The sequence below is a fragment of the Lepisosteus oculatus genome, chromosome 3 (genome assembly GCF_040954835.1).
Source record: "Lepisosteus oculatus isolate fLepOcu1 chromosome 3, fLepOcu1.hap2, whole genome shotgun sequence".
Lineage (NCBI taxonomy): Eukaryota > Metazoa > Chordata > Actinopteri > Semionotiformes > Lepisosteidae > Lepisosteus > Lepisosteus oculatus.
In genome coordinates this window covers 63,737,770-63,764,836 of record NC_090698.1, presented here as the reverse complement: position 1 = coordinate 63,764,836, position 27,067 = coordinate 63,737,770, and the positions used below count along the sequence as shown (strand labels likewise).

The 27,067-nt window shown below is 39.1% G+C and overlaps 1 protein-coding gene across 4 annotated transcripts in view; it reads right to left on the bottom strand.

The window, feature by feature from the left end:
* Positions 1–27,067, bottom strand: part of ptbp3 (polypyrimidine tract binding protein 3) — a 92,430-nt gene that overhangs the window by 45,435 nt on the left and 19,928 nt on the right. Inside the window, exon 1 of one of the 4 annotated variants that reach the window (XM_015362702.2) lies at positions 3,272–3,524. The exons of the other annotated variants lie outside the window; for them this stretch is intronic. The gene's annotated coding sequence lies outside the window, so the exon portion shown is untranslated. Of the gene's footprint in view, positions 1–3,271; positions 3,525–27,067 lie in introns of those variants that run through there. 4 annotated transcript variants of the gene reach the window in all.

Below are 27,067 nucleotides of genomic sequence, written 5' to 3'. Positions count from 1 at the left end.
TTCAGAAGTTAATAATCCTCTCCATCTACCACCACTATTTGAGAAGTTAATAAAGTATCTAGCTCATAGAAACTCCTCACACAATTACATGAATTCATATCTACTATAGCCTCTACTATCGCTCTTCCAATTAAAGAATGAGAAAAAGACCCGTCAATCGGAACCAACAATATCTTCAGGAAACAAATTTTTAGGACCTTTTCTATGACTAGTAACTCTAAAATACAATTTATTCAACTTGATCAAAGTCTCATTTAATTGTAAATGGTTTTTTGAAGAGGTTATGCTATTTTCCTTGGAGATGTGATTTATCAAGAGCTTTAGCCATTGTGAAGCTCTCAATTCAACTCTGCTTTTCTAATTTTACAGAACAGTTTTCTTTGCGATAGTTAAGGTAGTGAGGACAGTGTATTGATTTAATTGGAGAAATCAAAACTCCGAGATCACCGACCAAACGCAGAGAAGGAGGGAGTGGAAGACTGCAGTCCATGGAGTAGGACAGCCCAGTAATTAGTCCTTGCCAGAGCTTTCGAACCCATGGACAGAACTTCAAAGTATGTATTTGTCTGGGTGGTTAAGTGTACAGTATGTGTGCATGTCAGAGCCTGTGAGACCTATCTTATGCATTCTGTGTTTAGGATGTACTCTATGAATAGAGTTATATTGATTAGACTATTGAATTTTCAAATGATTTAACGAGCATATAATATACACATAACACTGGTGGTACACCACCATTAACTAACGATGAATTTATTGTATATTGACAAGCATTCCCAAGAATTGTTATAAAATAAATTCTGTCCCTCTAAAAACAGCAGTAATCGCAATAATGTTGAAAAACGTTATGACACTGCTGAAGAAATTTGTCGTCAGACCCAGGATTTTAACTACTGTCATAGGCACAGCTCTGAGAGTCCAATCCACATGGCCTGAAAATGCACTAACCCTGTTAGCCCAAAAAAGACGACAGTTTATAACCAAGGCCGAATGTCCCTGTTGCCTATACTTCCCAATACAAAATATCGTATCACTTCTTAAAAAAAAGCTAAATATATCAGTGAGGGACTATAATGTATATCCCTTTTAACCCACATTTTCCAGAGTACTCAGTTTAAATCACTGTTAAAACCACAAGTATCACAGAGACATATAAAAAATGTTCACTGGCATGAAGAAAAAGATAACTGACAACAAGGGCACTAGCACTTAACCTACACAACTATTTTCTCAGGAGTGAGACCCATGTTCCAGAGTTCCCTATTACATTGCAGCATTTCAATCTCCAGTGTTTTCAAACACAGCACACTTCATATACAACCTTTTTTTTAGGTCTGGACAGTGAATTGGTCTCTTGCATGGGATATATTGTAGTAGGCCCTTTCATTCTCAAGCATCTTTTTCATTTCCACAGACAAGATCTGTTTCATTGTGACATACATTATGTATGCTAGTCATCCCACCTTCAGAATCAGATTTCGGTCCATTTTCGCAAGCAGTATTTAAAGAAAGGGCATTTCACAAATGTCAGTATATGACAATATATCCTTATCAGGCTCCACAGCAAATAAGTTAGAAGGCAAAGCCTGGATGACGAAGAGACTGATTAAACTTCGCAATGCTATCATATAAAACAAGGACAAAAAAAGCCAGGCATTAGATCAGTTAAAGGGCACATACTTGCAAAAAGAGGAAAAACATTATTTGGTAAAAGAAAAGAAGGGACTGGCTGCAGAAAAGTGGCTTAGTTAGCTGACAACAATACTAATTTACGTCAAGCATAATACAAATTTCACAAGTCATGCTAAACAAAAAAAACCTGTATTGGGAAACACCATTTTAAACTTTTTCTTTTGCAGTAACTTTCCTACAGTAATGCCATATGCAACAGTGCATTGAGTTTTGATTCTGGTGAAAACTAAAACACTCTGGTGCACACACTGATTCTCTCTGGACTAGAGGGTCATGGGTTCAAGGCCTGGGTGAGAGAAACTGACACATACTCAAAATACCATTCAGCAGATATCCTGTTGTATAAAAGGGTACTCTCCCCATTGCAAATGAAAATATATATCTGAAATGTGGCATATTTGGTTAAATAAAAGATCTAAAAAGTTTTTATATTGCTGAAAGCAGAAGAAAACACTGGAGCTTTCAGGTGTATTAAATTAAATCACTCTTTTACATGAAAACAGCCAGGCCTCCATTCTGCCTTCTGTAGTGTTGTTAGAACTGGCCTTGGGTTTGACTGTGGACTGGTGTGGCTTCTGTACAGAGTTTGGATGTTCTTTGTTAGGCTACAGGTAACCATCTAATAATGGACAGAACAGAACTGAAGTGGAGCTAATTAAACCTGAGAAAGATTTAACAACCTGGCAAATAAATCAAACATACTGTACAAATAGCAACTAACATGCAGTCAAGATGATTATATAGCAACTGAAACAAAGGCTCATTCTAACAGCTCGACAAAATGATAACACTGTGCATACCGTAGTCAGCTTACAACACATCCCTCCTTATCATAAACAAAATAAGGTAAAATTCCTTTTACCAGAGTACTGTATCCATCACTCTCTTCACAGGTTTTTTAGAGATGAAAAACAGGCAAAGGCACAATATACAGTATGACAACATATAGACTAGAACTCACTTCATATATATACACATCTTCAAATTCAAGTGAATCCCTAAAAATATTGCTCAACTTTTCTTTGAATTTTACTTAAGACAAAAATAATAATGAACCTGGAATTAAAAATGTGCACTACTTTACTCATCATTTAGAGAGGCATTTTTACACTAATATAAACCCAGTTTTTTAAAGCACACTTGGACATGTATGCGAACATATTAAAATTGGTACAGAAAAAAAAAAACATTTAAATGCATTACAGCTTCAATATCTGAATTAAATAGCCTAGCTCAAACAAAATCAGCACAGGCCTTTAATGTAAAATTCAGTTTCCTTCTACAGTAAAATCTTTAGAGGTAGAAAACAAAAAAATATATATCAATAGTACTGTAGATGGCACTGATCCACTAATCAATTCCCTAGGCAGTGCAGCACACTTCTACTGTTTATTAAAGGTGTAGCAACTTAATTTGTGATTGGTACTGAGTGAGACAAATCATATCCTTGTTTTATTTTAAGAGAACTACATAATTCCAAAGGATCCAAATAAAGAACTAGACAGTTTTCTACTGTTTTCTAATCAACCATTCAAGCATACAAAACCAGAGTCCATCAGCCCGGTGGTTAGTACTGTACCTGGCGCACATCAGCTGCTTAGTCTTCTTTTTGGGACATGATGACTTGTATGAGAGAGAGAGAGAAGCAACACAGAGAAGGAACAAGGAGTGAAGCGGTCCGGAGCACAATATGAGCATGCGGCGCAAAAGGAAAAGAAAAAAAAAAAGAAGGGCATTCAGAGCAGGAGGGGAGTAAGAGAGACAGCCTGAGAGAGTGAGTGCGACAGTGAAGGAGAGAGAGCCACAGGCAGAGGGAGACAAGATAACAAGGGAGGGGGAGGGAGGGAGACACTCATAAGAGGCTGAGCCTTTCTATAGCAGTGCATGCTGTACGTGGAAGTGAGAGAGAGAAAAGGGAGGGGGCAGGGGGTATGGAATCTGTTGTGCATAAACAAATTAACCTCAGGCAACCAACCTGTCATTGGAACATGCAACCCAATATCCTTGCCTGAAAGGAGACCGGCGTCATGAAAAAAAAAGGGCAAGAGAGAGAGAGAGAGCTTCAACAGGTTGATTAGCAATCTCCCTAGAAACACAGGCTCTCTGGTTTACAAGAGGAACAGCTGTCCTGTGGGCAGGCGCCCTCACTCACTGGCTGGGAATGGGCAAGTGGGAGGATGAAGGCGACAGGGGGAGAGGGGGGCAGGTAGTTTGCATGTGCCTGCTCCATTGTCTACGGTATCTATTATTGAAGCGCTCCCCTCCGTTGAGTAACCGGATACGGCTGGACAAACAAAAGCAGCAACATACTCCAATTATCAGGCCCCGCTGAAAGGGTAGCTGGCACCCCATCTCGGCCGCGTTACGGGAGGAACAAACTGTAAAGAGCACTTTTCCCACTTGACCCATTTCAAGCGCTTTCGCGGACTCGATGGAGGAAAAATAAATGCTAGCGCCTCCTCGGTTATTCCCGAAAAGGAAACATCATCAAGACGGAAGAGGAAGATTCTTTTGCCATTAACAAAAACACATCTATGAAACACATCGGTGAAAGCTGGATACTCATTCCCTGCCCATTCTGCTCTTTGTATGTTGATCTCCTCCACCTTCCAGAACGCTTAATCAATTTTATACTTTTAAGTACAGTACCCAATGAATATTTTTTGTGAAACTATTTAATATATAGACTTATCAACACACCTGTCTTTATAAAGAATTGTTTTTTTAATAATGATCAAATGCTTTAGCTATATATTTGGATTAACTGGTCATTTTAATGCGATTTTTAAATTGTTTTTGCAATAGATCTCTCTTTTTCGGGAAACTGATTACCAACATCAGAAAAATGCCTTTCGGTCAGATTTGGGGTGACGATCACCCAGGATGATGAATGAGGAGTTACCAACGGTAACTAGGCCCAGAAATGTTTTCTTCCTTATCCCTCTCTGCCCCTTCTCGTTCTTGACATCACGACTCCACTCACCAGGCCTGAGCCCAACTGCATGTTTGCTAGATGCATTAAAATGATGTGTGACAGGGCTCAGAAACTACTGAAGAGGCACATGCTTGTCCAAGCTATGTAACATGAATGGGACAGAATCCCACAACAGAGCATTTCCAAGCTAGTACAAAGCATGGGTTGAAGATGTGCAGCTTGTAGCTTCCAGCAGTAACTGCACAAACGACTAGCCTGAGACTTTCCTGTTGAACAAACCTGTAGATGAGAAATCTTTACCGGCACAATGAACTTGTCCAAGTCACGTCAATAAAATGTTGGCGCACCTGCTTCAAAAGATTTACAACATTCTGATCATAACTTTAATCATTTATTACGCCTTTAAGTTATATTTCATCTGATGTGCAATATCCATTTAATATCTGTCCTGGTTGGCAAAGAAGGTCAAAATTGAGCCTACAATCCAAACAGCACAGAAACATTCCAAGTCATGGTCAGGAATATTTTTTTGCATCCACCAGCAAGATTCAAGACGCACATTTAGTTAATGTTTTTCAGAATCAGCTCATCAAACTAACGCCGATTTGAGTACAATCACACGAAGCTCGACAAGTGTGTCGTGTGTAGGCTAGAGTCCAGAAAAATCAAACGAGTTTGGAATGTTTGAGGAAAGAGACAGTACCCCGACATTCTACGTCATTTAGTTCTCACAGCAGGTATGTAGCACAGGTCATCATGCTCTCTAAGGTGGCACTTGATGTAGAAATATCTGATGGCATAGCATTTTTACCATTTCCATTTCCTATAGCTACAGGAAAGAATAACGACATCAGACTTTCAAAAACAAACACAAATGCAGGGCAATGGTCACCTTGGTAGCTCAGCAAAACCAAGAACCTGCCATTTCCTAAAATAAACGAATAAGCCAATGCTTACCACCTGGAGAAAGAGCAACATATCACCTTGTTTTCTAACTCTGCTCTACACACTTACACAATATCATAAATTTGCACTAGATTCAACGCTTTTTCACTAGGTCCAAAATTTCACATGTCCATTTATCCCAATAGAAAGTCTGAGGGCTCTTCCTGTAAGCTTGCTAAACTATTTGGAGCTCCGGTGCCACGCCCAAGGGTGAGCCATAATCGCCTTTGTGTGCGAGTGCAGGTTAGCCCGTCTGTGGGAGAGATGTTGGAATTCAAGGGAGTGGCGGCAGCACCACAAGCAACGCTGTAAGTGTACACTTGTCAGAAAAGGACAGACAGTCACTATAAAACCTCATCACAGCTGAAAGCCAGTTGCTTCCAGTACTGCAAAAGGAAGAACTGTACTTGGAGACAAATATTACAAGGAATGGCTCACTCCCAGAATGGGATTTCTTGAACACAAAGGTGTCATCAACTCATTTGTTGTGCAAATTTAAGATGTTTTACAAGAAGGGGTTCCATAGTATTGAACACTATTTTTAACCAGTTTTTCAGAGCACCTACAACAGGAAATGGTCATAAGGATCATTTCCTCTTGTATATACAGGTCTTTCAAGACAATCAAGACAAAATTAAGCAAACAGAGGTGAGAGAACCATGACAGAACTGTGATTTCCTTATGAAAGAGACTTAGTTGTTTATACTGAAACATCATTTACACCAGTGTGGGAATGAATTAAAAAAAGATGTAAATTAAAAGATTCACATGTATATCAAAGGATGATGTTAAAATCTAATAATACACTAAAGAACTCATTTAGAATACTAAATGCAATTTTAGAGAAAAGATACTGACTGCTCTGGGATCCATCCAGATACAATTCAGGGCTTAAGGGAATATTCTGCACTGACAGGCCTAAGGAACTGAACCTTTTTTAGTCCAGAAGAGAGAAGACTGAGGGGACCAGGTGCATTTAAAATACTCACAAATGCAAACCAGGGGTACAGGTGGAAACTACACAGAAGTGCATCTGAAACTGAGACCATGAGGCACTTCTTTACCTGCAGGGTTGCGGGAGTATGGAACAAGCCATGATGCTGAAAGTCAGATCCCTGGATCTGTTTACTACTGCCTCTCATTTGTAATTTGTCTAATTTTTTCTCAGTATGTTCTTATACTGCATGGCCTAGTATGCCAGATATGTTAACGCTATGCATATATGCTTGTACAACTCATCAACCTTGCGTCCGGGCAGAGACAACATTGACAGTGACCTGTTTCTGGACTTAACGCATCTACACATCTACTGCTACATCTGTTTTCTATCTTTTCTTTTCTCGTTTACAGCCGTTTTTAGTGCAATATATGCCAGGGACCTGTGCAATACATTTATATTTATATCTATATTTATATTCATATGTGTGACACGCTTTTTCTGCGTACTGTTCTCTTCTAGTTTGTTCTTTGTGTGTCCAGACTGTGAGTAACTCTTTTAGTGCACCCCTCACTGTACTGATTGTATTGTATGTATTGTACTACTATTATTATTGTGTCATTCGTTACACTGTGGCTGTGTTGTCTGTGTTAAGATGCTGTTGCACTGCAATTTCCCTCACGGGATCAATAAAGTATCTATCTATCTAGAAATATACCATGTATAAATATGCATAGATAGATAATACTTTATTAATCCCATAGGGAAATTGATGTGTTACAGCAGTCCAGCCCAAGACAAGCAAAAACAGACATCAGAATAGTAATAAAACAAAAAACAACAAAATAAATAAAAATAAATACATCCATAGGTGTGTGCAAAATGTGATGATCATAGTCACTGTAAAAACAATAAAATATGTGCAAAATGTGCATACAGTAGGTTTATACAGACTGATTGACATAGTACTTCAAATACAAAGTATTTTCTCTATAGAAATATCTTTGCTAAGCGAGCACATAGGTTTACTTATTGAGCAAATGTTTTCATTCAAGACAACGTACAACTTATCATAATTTTTTTACAGTTCCCTGTAGGTACATATTGTAAAGCATTATTTAATGAACCTAGTGTAACAGTTTAAAACGAGCTAACCATTTTGTTATTGAAGCCGATACTGTGGCTTCCTTTGAAACACTTGGTTGGATGAGAACCTCAGATCAACTGATGACTAGCAACCAAAGGAGCTTAATTGGGTGAATGGTTATAAACAAGAGGAATTCATTCTTGTGCTCATAACATAACGAAATAAGAAAATAGACTGCAATAAGAAATCGCTTTCTTTCTCTAAGATTTCCTCCTTCAGGAATCTTTCTGTAAGAAACTCCTTCTGGGAGTTTTCAAAAAGGAAAATCACCTCAGTCAGGAATTATACTGAAAGTTCAATGCAAAGCATGTTAATATAATTATATATATATGTTATGTTTCCAGGAAGATTGCTGTAGAATACCAGTTTAGCCGATTATACATTTTTTAGAAGTTGTATCAGGTCTTCGCAAATAAAGTGCCATCATTTATAAGCAGAAAATATTAGTTATGACAGCAGGACTCCCAACAACACAACCCTGTAAAAAAAAAAAAAAAAAAAAAAAAAGATTATTCTAGGTTCTGTACTAGTCACCACTACCTTAAGTTTGGTGGTGAGGGGGATAAATAAGAGGTCATAACAGACACTAAGGCTGCAGGTTACTAACACACAGCTCATTAGTAGGTGTGTACAGCTGGAAAGAACACTGTTCAGAAGATTAAGGTTATTCAGGCCTCTACTCCTGACTAGCTGATTATGCACTTTCCACTCCAGAACTGTGGAAGACAAAGAGTTGGGAAACAGAAACTCGCAAACTCAGGTTACTAGCGGGAGGCCAAACCTGGTGTATATTTACCTTTAATATTCTAGGGGAGAAATAAAGAACAGCGAACTGAAACCTATCCAGATGACTCCCAGGCTACAGTGCACAGCCACGCGATCCCAGGGACTCAATAGAATTTTACCTGCGATGCGCTGACAGGATAAAGAGAAAAGGAACTCAACCACGACAGCCACCAGCCTTTTGATCTCCCCCTCCTGCTCTCCATGCAGGGCTTTGTTCCCCGGAGGGACCATAGGAAATGACGTTCCACAAATATCAGCACTGAAAGGTTTTTTTTATTGCGAATCCTCTTGGGGGGGGGGGGGGGGGGGGGTGATTTGCAATAAAAATAAATAAAAAGAAGGTTCTGCAAATCACTTTGTGCACTAAGTCCGTTTTGCATCTGATAACAGTGTAGCTGTAAAGTTCTTACTGGTAAGCCTCCCTATTATCACCATGTTTTTCAAAGGCTTTGAAACGGTCCAGTAAAGAGAAATGCACTTATGAAAAGGGCACATGACGATGGTTTTGAAATACACTTCTATACATTTTTATAACGTTCGCTACCTGACTTTTTGAAAACACTACCAAAGTGCAGGATGTTCGCGCAACGTGGTGTGCACTTGTGAAAGTGAGCATATCCACAGAATCTGAAAAGTTACTCTGGATTTGCATACACAAGCGAGTATAAAGTCAGCTCCTTCTGTTCCACTATTTTAGTCCCTATTTTAAGTAGGGAGCCGATGGAGACCATCTTATTCCCTGGCCGTCAGAAGCCTACTCTAAGATGGTCAAATCAATGGACAACTTCTGTATCAACTATCAAGGCTTAATTATCTCTAACTCATTATAAACGTCTCAATTTTCAGTTTCTCAGAAAGCGCCATAGACAATAGCAATGCAGTTAAAAATAGTTCCAAACAGCATTTACCACAGCGCTGTGCTGATGCGCCGTTTTTAAAAATTAAGAAAGCATTTGAATAGGAAAAAGATGTTTTACTGCATATCCACATATGTGCAAGTGCCACATTTTAATGGCTATTTTCCTGGTATTAGTCTTGGGACGGCTTTTTTCGATGACAAACACAGAAGTATTCAGTTTAACTCTACCTTTACAATTCACATACTGTATATAACTTTCTCATTCTAGGCAATGTTCTACTGGTGCCCTTGGTTTGAAAATCCCGTACTTCACACCTGGCTTTCTCACCTCCAGAGAATCGAATACCAGGAAGAGAATGCTTGACGAAACCACTAGACATTTTTACAAAATGAGATGTGGCATTATGACAGCTGCTGTTTCATGACTACTGATCTATTAGTTAATACAAAGAACTACTGTGGTGCTTTGTTAAGCCAAAGCTGTCTGCACATCATGACATCCCTCATGCAGATAATCAGTTTCTTGGTAACTGAATGGGATCTAACAGAGCCTGCAGATTAAACAGTCTGTGCTCTTACAAGCAATATGATCACAGGTTCTGGAAACAAGCTCTTCAGTCAGTGTCGCAAACATAGAGACATCTTAATACAGCACACAACGCAGTTAAGTTTGGAGGATTAAATCATATTTTCCTTGCTTTTTAAAAGCCTTATTGCTGTAAAAGCCATTCTTAAGTGTGAAAGTGAAGATGTGTTTGTATCTTGCTTTCAGTAGCAAAAAGCAGACTCTTCCAGACAGGGAAAGCAAAATGAAATCTTATAAAATAAGCATGCACAGTACATTCCACAAATTGTACAAATAAAAAACGTGTATAACAATGTAAGCTGGGTGTTACAATTATACCATTTGATTCTCTGAGAAACAACCCTACTTTTCTAGTTTTTGCATTGCATGGTTCCATTATGGCAGCAACGTGGTGCAGTGATTAGCATTACCTCACAGCTCCGCAGCCCTAGGATCTATTCCAGACTTGTGGTGCTGTCTGCGTGGAGTTTGCATGTTCATGTGCTTTTCCTGCAGGCGTTCCGGTTTCTTCCCACAGTCCAAAAACTTACTGGGAGGTTAGATGGCTTATGGGAAAAGTGGCCCTGGTGTGTGTGTGTGTGTGTGTCTGCCCTGTGATGGACTGGCATTGCATCCAGGGGATACCCTGCCTTGTGCTTGCTGCTTGCCTGGACAGGCTCTGGCTCATCCTCAACCCAATCCTCAACCCTTATTTGGCTTAGAAGTGGTTAGTAAATTGATGGATGGATGGAGGGTACCTATTATTTTAAGCTTTTTTTCCAGATTAAAGTCAAGACCGAGTTAGACCAAGTGTTTGAAACATCATTTACAACTTATGGTAGCCACAGTTTTCTCCTTTTTTTTCCTCCTTTCATTCCATGCAATGCAACTTCCTCAGACATTACTATAAATGATACATGACTGCACTATAAAGGCAGAGAGAGCTGAAAGAACAGTTAATTCATGACCCCTTGTGGTTATTAATACTCTTTAGGCTGATCTGACACGTTCAGGACTCTGTCAGCACTACATCATTAAAATCAATGTTTGTAATTGATACTGAAGTACACGTACAGACTCACAAGGAGGGGTGAAGTCGAAAGAATCCCTCAGGCCAAATACAGTATATTCCTTGTGCTGTATTTTGGTAGAAACAAGCCAACGTATGTTCTGGTGCTCATGGTGTTGAATGACAAGTCCTCAAGCATAATTGTTTTGCGAGATACCATCTGAGCCTGATGTGGATGCCCAAGAAGGGTAACTGCAGCAGTGTGTTTAAATAAATCATATAGCAATTTTGGACAATACAATTTAATACAATATTTATGAAAAATTAAAACGCAGGGTAATACTTTTGTACTTGTTCATTTATGATTTCCGAACATTTTGGAATCGAAGGTCTATGTATGACACTAGATTATTGCCAAGATGAACGCTCCGTCCAACAACAGAAAAAGCAATTGCATATTGTAAGCAAAGGGAGGCAGAGTAACGTAATCTCGACAAGAACCCCCAGCAGCGCAGAGTCTGAAATATTTATGACATGAGTATCCATAAGGGATCTTTTTCACTGAAGACCAAGCCTGTCAGACCTGGTTACCTTTAACAAGCTCCACTGTGAAAGGAGCTTCCCTGTTCTCTGTGATGGCTTTCTAGATTACAGCTATGAGTTCATGTTATAAATTAATCAATAATTCTAACTAGCGAAAACTCTGCAGCAGTAATTAATTGAAATATACATCTGCAATATTTCCATTATATGAATAAAATGGTTTTCTAATTCTGACTCTGTGAATGAAATAATTCTCCTTTCTTAATGCTGTAGAAATTCACTGATACAAAAACACATGGAGGTAGATGCTGTTACCTCACAGCTCCTGGCCCCTTGGTTCCTGGAGTAGGGAGCCTTCTGTGTGAAGTCTGAAAGTTTTGTGTTCATGTACAATTTCTCCAGGTCAGTTTCCTCCCAGTCTCCAAGAACACGCTACATTCATTCACATTTCTGAATTTTCTCTGTGTGTGGGTACGTGCCCTATGATAGACTGGCATCCCAATTAGGGTGAAATCCCCACCTGCACTCCACGTCTGTCTGTATTTAGCACCTTTCTTCCAGAAGGATGCCAAAAGCATTATTTAAACATTTTCTTTGTAATATAGAACAAAATGACCTATACCTCATTTTGTCAAAGAGAATAGTTGCAGTACACTGCAATAAGTAAATAATTCTCTTTTTTCTGAGGAATGTTATGCCTTGGTCAACAAAGAAATATGCATTATATTATTCAGACATCAATAAGGATGTTAGGGATGTTAAGGATTCAGCATCACTGCAAATATGTTGTCAACTATGATTCACCACCCTTTCTGCTGCTCCAGTCAACACAATGCAAACTAACCATATGCAAAGTTTACTTTGGTTTGGGAAAACTATTTATATGAACTCTGTGCTGTTGTACACACTGATGGGAGCAGTATTCACACCCCCTGCAAAATTTTGTGCTTTGATTTTCTTTCACACAGTCGACATGCTTGTTTCTGCAGGAATGCATTCCTTAGTTGCATACCTTTTCAATGACATCCTTTCATCCTTTTTCCCCAGGAGTTCAGAAACAGCTGTCCTGAGTGCAGAATCACACTGAGATGATTGTTTGAGGCCTGTAAAATAGAGCAATGTGCAACATGGCACACTGGCAAAAAGAGGCCTGCACCAGTTCAATAACTCCTAACGCCTTCCTGTTGAGTGAAAGGGAACTACTGTCGACTTTGGCCAAAGAGGTCTACAACTTTAAGGCAAAATACAAATTTCTATTGCGTCCTGAAAGTGTGTGAGTTTTGCGTTCGTATTAAAAAGAAAACAAATGACCTGACTGCCGGCAGTGTGCAAGGGGAAAGATAGAAAACTGCATTTGGGATAGAGAATTTATTTTAACTTGCAGAAAAAAATATGAAGAGCATCGACATCTTCTAGAAAGTTCTTACCAATAAGACGTGCAGTAGTTGAGACTTTCACAATGTATACATTTTTCAGATCATCTTACAAGTAATATGTTGCTTCTATCAGATCCTATACTGCCGGATAAATACTATAATTTGGTATTTTCAAGGCCTACTATTTAAATACAGTCATGCTTCAAACATAGCATTAGTTTTGTCCTTTGGCAATTGGGTTTCATAACCAGATGCATACTTTCACTCTAAAAGCACTCTTACAAGATGATTTGCTCAAAACCACGCTTTTTCAAGGCCTTCTGAAAAATATACTATTGCTAGGTGTCACACAGACAGCAAGACAACAACAGAGCAGCAAACATATGTATAATTATGTGCTGCAACAAAACAGATTTGCAACACTAACATACATTAAACCTTAATAAACTAGATATCATAATTACTAGCCAGCTTTTAATCGCTTAATTACAATGGTCAAGATATCATTTTTTAAACATTTTTATAAACAAACAATTTATATTAATATTTAATTTTGTATTCAGATTATAAGCAAAATGATTCTTTCATTTAAAACAAAATCTAATACTGCTATCATTCAGAACTTAACACGAGTATGGTTTTAGGAACTGGCTCATAATGATCATGAGGCAAGAAGTGAACTAATGTGAACGAAACACAAAAAGCATAGTAAATTTACTCAGCAATGTTGCTATCCTGAACTTGGCAATGGTAAAGCACAAATAGGCCTAATGGCTACGATCATTTGCTAAAAGGAACAACAAAGGTATACTTCATTCCTAACGGAGATTACAGCCTCCCCCAGCAGTCCAGCAATGCAGCTAAAACAAACACAACATATGCTTACCACACAGGTACATTTCCAGTCTACAGCAGCTAAAGGCTGAGAAACCAGCATAAGAATTATCCTACAATGCTTGTATTATAGTACTACACCGACTCTGAATAGCCAGATCAGGGAGAGAATAAACACTGATATAAGCTCAAGTCACACTTAAAATGTCTTAGCAATATTTTCTCTTAGTATTTGATCTATTATTTAGATAAGTTATCTACTATGCTATTACTATTTCTTATTTATAATGTATTTTTTAGCATGTTATCCGTTTGACTTAATATGGGTACTGTGACAAAAGAAGATCCCTGAACGATGCTTTTCTTCTTAATAAAATATTTATACAGGTGACACAACACAAGATTTACACTCGAATACCGAGGTGCCCCCCCGCCCCCAACAACCGCCCCCAGATGTCCTCCTCCAGCCTGCTGCACAACCCACAGCCACGACCGCAGACGTGAAGCCTGGCTGCTTTCCCACTCCTTCGTGCTGTGCAGTGCAAACTGTGACTGCACACCGAGCACAGCGCAGTTCAAGCGCAGTATTACCTCGGCCCCCGAGCCTTCCTTCGACATCTCTCAGACCGAGAAGGACTGCCGAACCAATATAAAGGATGGTTGCTGGTCCAAAAGAATGAAAAAGCACACATTTGACAACTCTGTTTGCTCTGTCTGCAGGTTACATACGTATATTTAACAGTACGCTGGCACTTCTCATGGGTCTCTATATTTAAGGGTTCTGCTTCATGAAGTAATGGTTATGTAGTAAATGGGGGGGGGGGACTTACTCATCCATTCTTAAATTCAATGCTACCTCAATGCTAGAAGATTAAGTATAAATGTAAAGAACCAGAGGCTACAACATTCACGGGGAATTATGAAATAGCAGGAAGTATGGAAACACCGCTAGGATAGGATGAATATTACATTAATGAACCACATTTTTCAGGATAAACAGAAAAGAGAGGTGGTGGTACAACCTACAAGTTGATAATATACAAAAATGGTACAGGCAGTTTAGAGGCTATAAGGGTTATACTAGAAAATAAAAACTCAAAGGGCTAAACACTAGGTGTAAGCTACAGACACCTAACAATCACAGATGCAAGCACTCAGCAAAGGTGAAGTAATAGTGGGAGATTCCAGTTTTCCTCACATAAAATGGGATATTGTAAGAAATACAGAAGCGGAAACTTAAATGAGCTAAGGCAAATAAACTTACTATTGACATTTTCAAACACAAAGGATGTATTAAAAAACTGCCACTATAACATCAGATTATTAGGAATAAACTTTAGATTTCTAAAGTTTCAGTTTAAAATCAGGATTTACGATTTTGAAAAAGGAGACTGTGAAGGAGCTTTCACGTAGTAAACTGGAGATACAAAGTCAAGAGAATAAAGATGGTCATACATAAAGAAAAATTAAATGCTCAAAAGAATTCACAAAAAGCACTACCCATTAATTCTTCCCTAAAGTTCAAGTTTTAGAATATAACAAATGAGAAAACTCAGAAGGAAGATAGCGCTTTACAGACTGTAAAACAACTGCCCAGGATTGGAAGATAGAAAAAGAATATACAAGCATAGCTGAAGAAAGATATAAGATATGCAAGACTTGCAAGAGGGAAGCAGAAAATGATATTGCAAGAAGAGCACAAAATACCGACGCCCTTTTTTCCCAATACTTTAACAGTAAAGGTTCCATAAAAGTAGGAGTAAACTGTCTGATTGATAAATTGAGATAAAAAATATAACATGATAAAGAGCAGGTTTAAGGAATACTTCAAAAAGCTTTACAATATAAGATGCCACATGTTATAAAAATGAGCTCTGGGAGTATTGGGGCATTTTGAGGTTCTACAGGAACTAGGATGGTTAAAAAATAAATCACCAGGTGTTTTCCAGTCATACTTAAGGAAATGAGGGATGTTATTCACAGAACCCTAGCGAGAACATTTCAGCTCTCACTTGGAATGGGGGCAGTACCCACAGCCTGGAGAACAGCAGACCTAACACTCATTCATAAGAGACAGAGAAAACCAGGAAAGTATAGACAAATCTGTCTCAGGTACTGGTAAATTAAAGGATAAGATAATTCAGTTGGTCTAATTTGCTTTAACTAGCAATCTAATTTAATTTGCAGAGGATAAATACAACAAATGAATCACAGAAAGAGTGGCATGGCAATTAGAAGCAGACACAGAGTGGGCAGAAACAAGACAAATGAAAAATGAAAACATGAAAGTGGCTAGCAATGCACTCACAGAACTGGGGTCCTGGGTTCAATTCCTGAGTGACACCTGTGTGGAGTTTGCATGTTCTCCTCAGGATTGTGTGGGTTTCCTCCTACAGTCTAAAGACATACTGATACAATGAGGGGCTTCTGAGAAAACTGGCCGTGGTGTGCGAGTGTGCATGTTTGTGTCTGTGTCCTGTGATCAACTAGTGTCCAGGGTGTACCCTGTCCTGGCCTCCTTGTTGGCTGGGATGGTCTCTGGCTGCCACTTTTTGGATGAAGCAGTTAGAAAAAAGATGGATGAAGTTATGGAGGCTGATAATACGGAAACAAACTATACATTTCCAACAGAAGATACGGAAAAAAGCTGTGCAAATAAAGCAGAGTCATCTATGTCCACATAAAAAAAAATGAAGGCCTGTGAAAAAGTTAACAGCTGAAGAATTGACTGGAGGTTCCTGACTTACAAATATTCTGTGGGAACTGGGTTATTCAGTGGTTCTGCTGAAGAAATCCTACAGCACCTCACAGCAGGTGATTACAGCATTCTCTACCAAATTAACCAAAAGGGAAAGGATCACAAAGAAAAGGGGAAAGGGAAGAAAATCCCTGAGAAAAAGGCTATTAAGAGTGTTGACGTGGATGAACACCACTGCCCTTTTTTTCCCCACCTGCCAGACATCCCTCAAAATACTCAAGCACTGTGCAATCACTTCCCCAGCGGTTGCCATGCTTTTACTAGGACCATAATTCCACCCCGTCCAATGCCTGTTAACACTGAAGAATTGTACCACTGCCATGTTTAGGTGCTTCAATATAAAATGAATTCTCCAAGCAGCCACAGGTATAGAAGATTTATACACCCTTATTGAGAGCTAGAAGCAAAATATCTAAAAAACATTATGCCTAAAAATCCCCCATGAAGTTCACAGAGCAAGATTAAATCACACCCCTGCCGAAGACAGTGAAATGATCTGGTGACAAATAACTGACCCTGAACTCCATTCCCTTATACTATGTTTTTGAGTAATACATGTATTCTCAGTTTTATTTATGAAGCTTTATTGGCCCAAGAGGTTCAAAATGAAGGCTATGAATCGCCCACCCAAACAATCAGCAAGAAACTCATTATTTCTTGCTGACACTCATGTGTTTCATGTGTTAAAACCAAGGTCTTCCTAGATTTTACTGGTCTAGATTATAAGCATTTATATCACAAAACTCTGGTTTCTTTATGACATTCAAAAATCCAAATGCATTTCTATAGCAGGTCTTATTTCTCCCATGATTCTTTTAGCAGAAGTATAATTTGATTTTTTTTTACTTTTTAGGGAAGTCACTTTAGAAAAATGAAATAAAAAAATGATTAGGAGGATGAAGATGAAGACAGGTCTCTGTGCGATAAGTGATCTATTAGAATACTATGCAAATACTAACATACAGTAATCGGAATTTACATTACAAAATCACATTTGACACATGGGAGCTCTATTCACGTTAAATCTGTGCAAATCAGAGTACAAATTGTCAGTACACTCCAGATGCAGAGGTAAGTCCATTATAATAGGTTTTACTGTATCTATTAAGGTTTGTACTAACAGTAAATGCTTTGTATGGCAATGACACCAGTATCCTTATAACAGTATAAATTATTGTTCTGACTTAACACCTCTTGATTGGCCTCTCTTTCTGTCCCCTGCTCCCGCCCCTCGCTCCTCCTCTCTCCCAGCTTTTGTTCTCCAGCTACATTACCTTTGCTTACTGCCTTGTCTCTCTCACACCTGAAGAAGGCTACACGGCCAAAACGTTTTCTTTCTTCTTTTTTTCAGCATGGAATAAACCTATTACTTGTTCCTTTGCAGGCTACGGATGCTGACGCAGCTACCCACCTAAATTACTGTTCTATGCATAACTATTATCAATGTATTTACTGTACATGGGCCAACCTAATGGGACAGATGCAAGCTTTTTCCCCAAACCTAACAAAAAGCCACATTCAATTTGGTCAAAAACGTATAAAACCATCAAACCCAGCAAAAACTCATTTCCCATTTTTCCTTATCATGTGATCTTTCAACAAAATAATTTATCCCTCATAAGACAAAAATACATATTGTTTAAAAAGACATTTACAGCACATTAAATTCATTCCAAATTGGAATTCTTTATCCATGAGATTCTTTGGGACTGATTTCACATAAAACCTGAAAGCAGGGTATTACCCTGTCCTTGGCTGGCGTATACTCGCATGAATACAAACAACGAATGTTTACAGCAGGACTGAATAGAAATTTATTAAACAATGTTCTACTGGGGAAACCTTTCATCACACAAAACGTAATACAGGAAAAGGGCATTTTAACGCACGCCTTCTATCCTGTGGCAAAAGGTTGAAAATAAGACAAAAACAAGGACATTCATCAACTTCACATCATTCACCATGAAACTGGCACCCAGGTTCTGACTTTACAGTAGCAATTTCGAAACAGACAACCACCCATCTAAACTGACGGCCCCATCCATGCTCTTCTGTCCTTCCATCTAAACTTAAAACTACATTGCAAAGTTTTCCTGTACTATGTATGTTACTACGTAGTGATGGGCAAAGTGTAATTACTAAATTGAAAGTCACTGGCAGATAGAGAGCATTTTATTGAGTATTATTCTCATCTTTTCTTGCAAGTGAAAAGAGCCACCAACATCTAGTCATTCTGGACAAGACATCCTCAAAAAAGGATGAGCAAAGATTGTTTTTCACTGTACATATTTGTTCTTGGTACAACCTTGTGATCTGAAGGACTGCTGATCCAGACTGCTCAAAGGACTTTTCTCATTTTTCACACTCAACAACTTTCAATGTAATGAATGCAAGCCCATCATTGTCGTGATGAAGATTACCATGTTAAATCATGCTGAGTACAGCTTAGTTTCCAAAACTGGAGTGATCAGCTTTTAAAATGGCGGATATCAGGTATTTGTTTGGTGCATCCCATATACACAATGTAATGCATTGTACTAGTAAGACGTGTGATGGTGTTATTGAACACAGTGATGCGAGGCATGAACCTTGATCGAGACCTAGTATCTATGAAGTCCCTACAATTCTCCTCAACATTTTCCGTTTCTTCTCCTGTCCGCAGATTCCCAGCGAATCACTTGCTGACCAAGTCCCAGAATGCACCCCTTGCGCCCTTCATATGCACATTCCCATTCAAGTCTGCAAGGGCTTAGAGTGTCCCCATTTCTAAACTTGTTTCTCAAGGGTGTCTCAAGAGGGCCAGCAATGCGCCCGTCTCCCAAGTCTGCACTGGAGCAGACTCAATTGAATGGAATTACCCCCAATTCTTTGCGGAATGGTGACATTTCATGTTCCAGCCTATCACAGCGAAAAGAAGTTGCCATGGAGAATAAAATATTTGACTTAGTCAAATGTAACTTTTGTTTTTTACAGTTTTAAAAATTTTGTTTTATGTATAACCATTTTCATTAGGCTATTTTAGAGCCATAGGTATTCTAGGGCTGAAGTGTTTCGTTTTTAAAAATTGCGTCCCCATTTCAAATGATATTCATTTAACTACGGCGTAATTTATACATGGGGGGGGGGGGGGAGTATTTAACATACAAAGCTTTGAGGTACTGCTAAATTTATGTTATTTACTTTGATGACTTTAAAGCAATCCTGTTTAACGTGAATGGAGGTACTGGGGAAAACTAGATTAATTGTATTTAATAGAACAAACCTTTGAATAACGCAGCACGGTATTGCCAAGTTTACTTCGTCCATTTTGCAGTTACAGAATCGATGACATTCAATTTCACCAAACTGTGTGAGGCTGTCCCATTCCACTTTAAGTTTTGCATCCTTGAAGACTCTCGCACTTGGAAGTCCCCATTTGCTCTATGTCACAGAAGTGTGGATTTGGAGGAAGGGCTGAGGGGGCTGGGCAAGAACGGACACAGCTCTTCAGAAACAGTGCATGAAATGCTGCCTCTGCTAGAGCTTATTACTGGTCATTATTTACAACCTGCATTTTGATCAACAGAGCCATCCTACACACTGGATGAATGAAGATCATGCACAGGAACTCAGAAATCATTTAATAAGTAATTGAACAGTATGATTAGTCAAGGAAGCATGTAGCCTTGTTACTACTCTATAGAGTTCCTGTAATTTTAATTACAGCCAAAAGGCCCCAATATAGTTTTCTATTAGTCTACCGACAAAATCTCCACTATTGTTTCAGGAACGGACACGCTGTTAGCCAAAGACCAATGGAAAGCATTCATTTGTAAATAGGGAACACAATACTTCCAATTATCTCTGCAACCAAAGGCTGTAATTGTAGCTACAAAAACATGGCAAATGAACAGCAAAAGAAAATAAGCTGCGATCTAACATGAATAAGCATTTTTCAGACAGGATTTGTTTTGGCCTGAAGAACACTGTACACCATAATAATATAGAAGTGGATGGGTGCCAGGATTCAAACTTGCAATACTCAAAAATGACAGAATTTTCTTTGTTTCCTGTAAGCAGCTGTTTGCAAATTGTTTTGCTGCTTCTCAGACAAACACAGGACATGGTTTAGTGAGAACAGAAACCCTAGTGCTCAGAAAAGCAGCTCAGTACAATAGCGACAAGGCCAGGAGCCAAACTGAAATTCCGATTAAATATAATAGGATATTTTATCGCCGAGGGAAAACTCAACGAACAAACTGCAAAAAAAACGAAGGCTCTTTCAGCCAGCCTTCTTCCTGCTATGACACCATAAAAACGCCTAGTTCACGGGTTTGAATGAACTGCAATGATGGACTGAATCTGTTCCACGTGCTACACACAAAAAAAAATCTTGGCAGCAGGAAAATTATTGAACAGAAATCGGTTTTGTCAAAGTAATTCAATAAACACTGTTCCTATCCAACTTGATCAACACAACCCTAGGTCTACATAGTAATATGCAGTGGCTTTCAAACCCGTCTCACATATTCTGTGGGGATAGGATACAGTCTTGTGAACATCAAAAAACCAGGCGAGAAGCATCCAGAAAGTCACGCCTCGGGTCTGTCTGGCCCAAGGCAAGCCTTAACACCATTAATAGCCTATCCTGGAAGTATACGTCAGTAACACATTGCCTCCTTAGCTTTGTACATCTGTGGTTTTTTCTTAGGCGCATATTCCCAGCTTTTCAAACTAATTATTATTGCAGGATCGATTTTAAAAGCAAGCAAAACCTACCTGCAGGAGGACAAGGGACCATGGCCAGATAATACTGCACAGCAAAGTACACCAGCCCAGACACACTGGCACAGCCCAGCAAGCTGTATGACCTGAACCAGTCATGGAGATGGGATATAAAACCAGTCTAAAGGGATACCAGAGAGACTGAATGGTCAGCCACTACTGAACACATCACTTTTATCAAACAACTGAAAGAGGCATAAACATGGCTTGTTAGCAATGAAGTCATACACTTGAGAAAATAGCCTCGAAATCAAAATCTAAAGTTTAATAAAAAATGCAAGCCAAAGGGGAATGGTTTGGTACTGACTGCAAAAACGGCAGAAAGAACTTTCAAATCAATAACAGAAAACCACACAACACAGATCTGCCTCAGATACTGCGTGATGGTAAAACATTACAAACACAAAGAACAGAAACGCAACTCAAACAGGCATTTTTGTACAGAAGAAATAAACTGAAACTGAAATCCGGGAAACGTGGAATCAAAATTAATCAAAACCAGAAGAACGGCATTCACTGCTCTGACACTAACATCTTTAGCTTCGCAGTAAGAAGAACTGTAACATTTTTCAAAAGGACATTGTTTGTATTGACTGGAGCATGCACAGTATAACTTCATTTTGTAAAGTTAAATAGAACAGAAGTGTTTCAGAATCCAACATAACAATAGAATTTCCTCTTGGCCTTTACCAATCATGGCCTCCCAACAAACCCCATATAAAAATTGGCTTCTTTACTATGTTCTCCACACCGATAGCTGTTGTCTGGTGAGCGTACTGGTGCACCACGGCTGCCATCGCATCACTTAGGTGGATGCTACACATTGGTGGTGGTGGAGGGGAGTCCCCATTATCTGTATAGCGCTTTAAGTGGAGTTCCCAGAAAAGCACTGTTTCAAGATATTCTTTTGTGGTAAGTACTAGAAATAAAACAATAAAAAGGCTTAGCTTGTCAAAGCTGCACCATTTATTCTTATACAGTACCAATTTTTTTATTTTAAACGGCCAGAAATTCTGCCAAACTGACGGACAGAATCAACAGCTGAATGTAAACGATAATGTTGCAAAGTCTACAAATGGAAGAAAAACAAATGTAAACGTGACTGATCAGAAGCTTGAAACACTTGAGACCTAAAAGTGGAAAAGACACGTAGTAAATGTTTTGGAGTTGCGGACTTCAAACATTGAAATGGTAAGTAGGCATGCTTGGCTTATTTATTACTACATACACGTATATAAATGTGACGCACGGCTGGAAACTAAGTAAAGCAAATGACCTTCTGCACATTCCTAATTAATTCCGAATACATTACGTTTTTGTCTGGGTTTCCTCCAGGTGTTCCAGTTTCCTCCCACAGTCCAAACACATACTTGTAGGTCAACTGGCTTCTGGGAATACTAGCCCTGGTCTAAGCGCGTGAGTGTTTGTGTCTGTGTGTGTGCCCTGCAACGGACTGGCATCCCATCCAGGGCGTGCATGCCTGGCGTTTGTTGCTTTATCAGAAAATGGATGGTTGGATAACTGCCTGTATTGGAAGAAACTCTTAAGCAGAACAATAGTGCGGCAGCCTACAATAAAAAGCTATTTTAATTTGCAGGAAGTGAGGTTAAAAACTTTAGCTTAGAACAAATACTGTAACATACAGAAGGACAACTTAGGATTTACAGTGCAAACGCCAGTGCCTGAAGCACAGGTGGAGGCCTTCAGTCCTGGCATGGCACTGTTTTATCTCAGCTATGTCAAGTGTAAACCGGATTTGGCACTTTGGAAAAGCTCTGGTGAATGAAGATCCACACAGGAATATATTAAAATGCAGCCTGATAGTCTGCAGCTAACCAGGTGGCAATAGCAAGAGGAGTGAGTAACAGCGAATGCCAATTCTCTCTCTACCTTCCAAAAATGTTTGGACTCGAAGAGTCATGCTTCACTCCAGAGGCTAATCAGTCGGACTCTTCCCTCATTGCTTCCTTCTCCTTCAGGTGCGGCATATAGCCGAGGCTCAGCCAGCTTCCTAGACGGCAGAAGCTGACAGGCCCTGAAGGAGGGAGGTGAAAAAAGGCAGCACGTCATTTCCCCGTTGCATTTTGGGGAACTCCAGATAAAAAAATCTTCACTGAACCTACTACATAGTTGTCAAGTACGGTCCTAATCATGTGCAGTACGAACAGCAAAACTGACACCAAGTCGCCTTACGTAGCATTAAAAAACTGACGTCACACTCACAAATGCTTCAACAATGAAAGAGGGGAGGTTTGTCTTTTTTTCTCCAAATTTTACTAAATGTTTTGGAACTGGTACAGAAATTTACAAGTACTTCCATGCTAAAGCCTTTCAAGTCTATCAGGTAAGCAGTCATCAGCCATTCTAAAGCTGAAGCCTCTTCATAGGACTGAGCAAAGACAAAACTCCTACAGAAACTAAACTACAAGAGAGTTAACGACATAGTAAGTTACTGTTAATTCTGTTAAAGGAGATCAGATAAATGGCACAATCACACAGCATAACAAGGTGGAGCATCGCAGGCTTAAAACTTACTGAAGTGAAAGCCATGAGCCCAGTCCTTCCACTTGCAATGCTCAGCAGCAGTGATGCCTTTTGATTAAACCAACCAAGCAGTGCAACATACATGCTACTCTGTCCTCTAACTGGGGAACAAGCCAACAAAAGACAACAATTACATGTGGTGCAAACAGCAGACATAACAGGTTGAGTCACTAACACTTTATTGGGTTAAACCACAACATACTTTGGTTACTTTTACAGAGTTTCAAAACAGTGGGGCCAATAATTATTCCAAGGCATCCTGAGCTCTTTATTATAGAATAGATTACACCCGAGTTATTCTTAGCACACAACATGTAATGTGGCTTGAATGGATATAAGGCTTCTTAGCAGGAACAGTCAGTCTTTTGGTATAAGAGTACAACTTTTAAGTTTAAAACCTGTACTGTACATAAACACACAATAACAAGCCTTCACAATCTGATAGTTTGTAGCTATCTATGTAAAAGACATGATGTAAATACATAAAAGCTTGTCCTACTGTATTTAAAACTAAAAAACACATCCTTAGAAAATCAGATCACCCAAAGGTTCCAATAACCAATTTTAGTCTTAAAAGAAGAAAACTAATACCTTTCAGCTTGAGAAAGACGTTTTAGAAAATTCAAGGCACACGTTCATAAAATTCCTAGCAAATCAACAGTGAATTTTCTTGACAAAATGTGAGCTTAAAAACACAGTAGAAGAAAAGGCCATTTTGATCTGAGGCACTGAATTTCAACCATTACCTTTTGGGTCACCCTCATTACAAGTATAATCATAAATTTGATTCATTAAGCTTTTTAGAAATAATATCATAAAAAGGAGCTCCACCACACTGCATATATTTAAAAGATCTTGTACTGAATAAAAAGAGACTATTTCCATTCTCTGTTGCACTGGATAACTGGCGCAAAAAAATCTCTTTACAAATCCTAAAATCAGTATAAATTCTGATGCATCTTACACAAGGTAAAGCTCCTTTGCAGAACTCCAGCAACTCAAATCACACCCACAGGAAAAGAACAGCTCACAGAGAATCACAGCTTTGACCAGGAATTGGCTGCAATTCCTTACAAACCAATATAATTTGCTTTTAAGCACATACTGTATATGTTGCAAGGCAACTATAACACTATTCTCACTCTAACTTTGTATTAGTCCTTGAAAAACAACCATCTATTTGTACACTTTGTCTACCTCCCTGACAAAAAGCAAAACACATTTATAGTTGTAAATGAAAACTGAAAAAGCAGACACTTGCATACAAAAAAACGGGAAGGGATGACTGCATTCAGGTTGAAAAGGGTATGCTACTTTCTATTACTAACTGTAGGTTACTTTCTGTAACTAACCATTAGTTCTGCAATCATTCTACATTAACAAATGCCTTGTGTTACATACATTTTCTCTATGTTGTATTTTTTAAAGATTCTACACAGCGATCAGGGTTGCAGTTTATTTATTGTCCACACTAATAAAGATCAATCTCAAGAGGGAAATTCAAATCCTATTAATTTGGCACAAATTTATACCGTCACACCTTCACTGGTTATTGTACATGCGTAAGGTTACAGTATGGCTTCATGAGATTAAGAAGTTATTTTGGTATAGTAATGTATCATCTCCGTGTTCACGTGTAGAGTTGGACAGTCCTAAACTTACACAATCAACCAAAAATAGTTCATGAAATGTGTTGAGTGGTCCTATAATTTCCAATAATAATAAGCAGTTTCCATGGCTGCACCTCATAGCCCTACAGTCTTTGATTATATTCCAAAATCGGGTGCTACTCTGTAGAGTTCACACATTCTCTGTGATCAAGAAATTAGGGGATTTCTTGGGGTATTCCAGCTTCTTGCTCAAGTCCAAAGAAATTATATCTTAAAAGGGATCTCTAAATTGTATGCGTGTGTGAATTGGTGTCCCATCTTGTACTCAGTAGCTGCTGGCTAGATTTCAGGTCACCATAACCCTCTAAGAATAAAGCACTTACCAAATATAAATACCTGTAGTGCATTTTAGATTAGAAATGAAATGAAAGCAACGTGTATTTGAAGGTGAAGGAAAATACAGGCAATTTCATTTCATTTCATTTCAGGTCTTCCCCCATTTTAAGTGGTAATACTTTAAAAAGATTTTACAGTGGGAATACACAGAAATGTCTTATGACTGCCCTGTCAAAAAAATATTCAGTCTGTATCAGCGGCACACCGCTTTTTTTTCTTTTTTTTCCAGAGATACGAAAACCAGCTCAATGGTGAGGGCTACACTGTACCGCCCAAAAGTGTAAGAACCGAAGACAAAGAAACACAGCACATACAGTGCTTACAACCTCCACATACCTGAGGTTTCTGAATAGAATTAACATGCCACAGAATGAACTCTGTGCAGTCTTATTCAGCCTCCAGGACCCCACTGAGAGAGAACAGCAGTGGGAGCTTACAGATGCATCATCAGCCACCCCATGAAAGCATGGGAACGAAGCAGTGGTGCACAGCCCTCACAGCACGCCTCTTCTGACGAAGCCCGCCTGTTAAAACAGCCAGCACTGCTTTCAGGGATCACTAACTTATACTGAAAACTATTAGATTTTTCCATGCCTCCCTCACTGAACCCCCCCCCCCCCTTTTCTCCCCAGGCTTTAATCACAGAGAAATTTCAGGCGTTGCTTTTGTAAAAGACTTACAGTACTTAAAACGCAGGCGGGCACAAATGAGTTTTCACACTCCTTGAAAGAGACACCTGATCGTGTGAAAAGCAAATGGAAAGAGTAGTCATGTAGGATGGCATAATCCAAACTGTTTAAGGTCTGCGCCAGGAACAGATGTTCACAGAGATTTTAAGCTCAGACATAAACAAATATAGTTTACACAGGAGCCCACTGGGCCCATCTTGTTTGTTTGGTTTCTAACGGACGAACGGTCCAGGCATGACACCCAGCCGTTTCTTGAAGGAAGGCAAGATACCAGCTTCAACAACATGGTGTGGCAACTTGTCCTACACTCCCGCAACCCTAATCACTACCTGGCTGTGATTATTTCAGTTGACGTCAGGTAAAGCATACACATTCATAGGTATGACAAAGTGACATATAGACGAAACAAGGCCTGCTTTCGTTATTGTTTTTTTTTCCTGTACCTTTCCAACTTGGAATTAGCAATGTTTTGGGTTTTTTAGGCCTCGGTTCACAGCAGCAGCTCCTGTACTGCACAGGGAGAGAGAGAGAGGAAGGGCAGATCTGACAAACCCACCCACAGCCCCTGTCATGTTCTACCATTCTTTCACAACCACAGCAGCCTCTGTTCGGTGTCACTCCTGCAGAGCCCTGACGAATCCTAACACTACAGACTGGAGGCATCCTTTCCAATTCCTC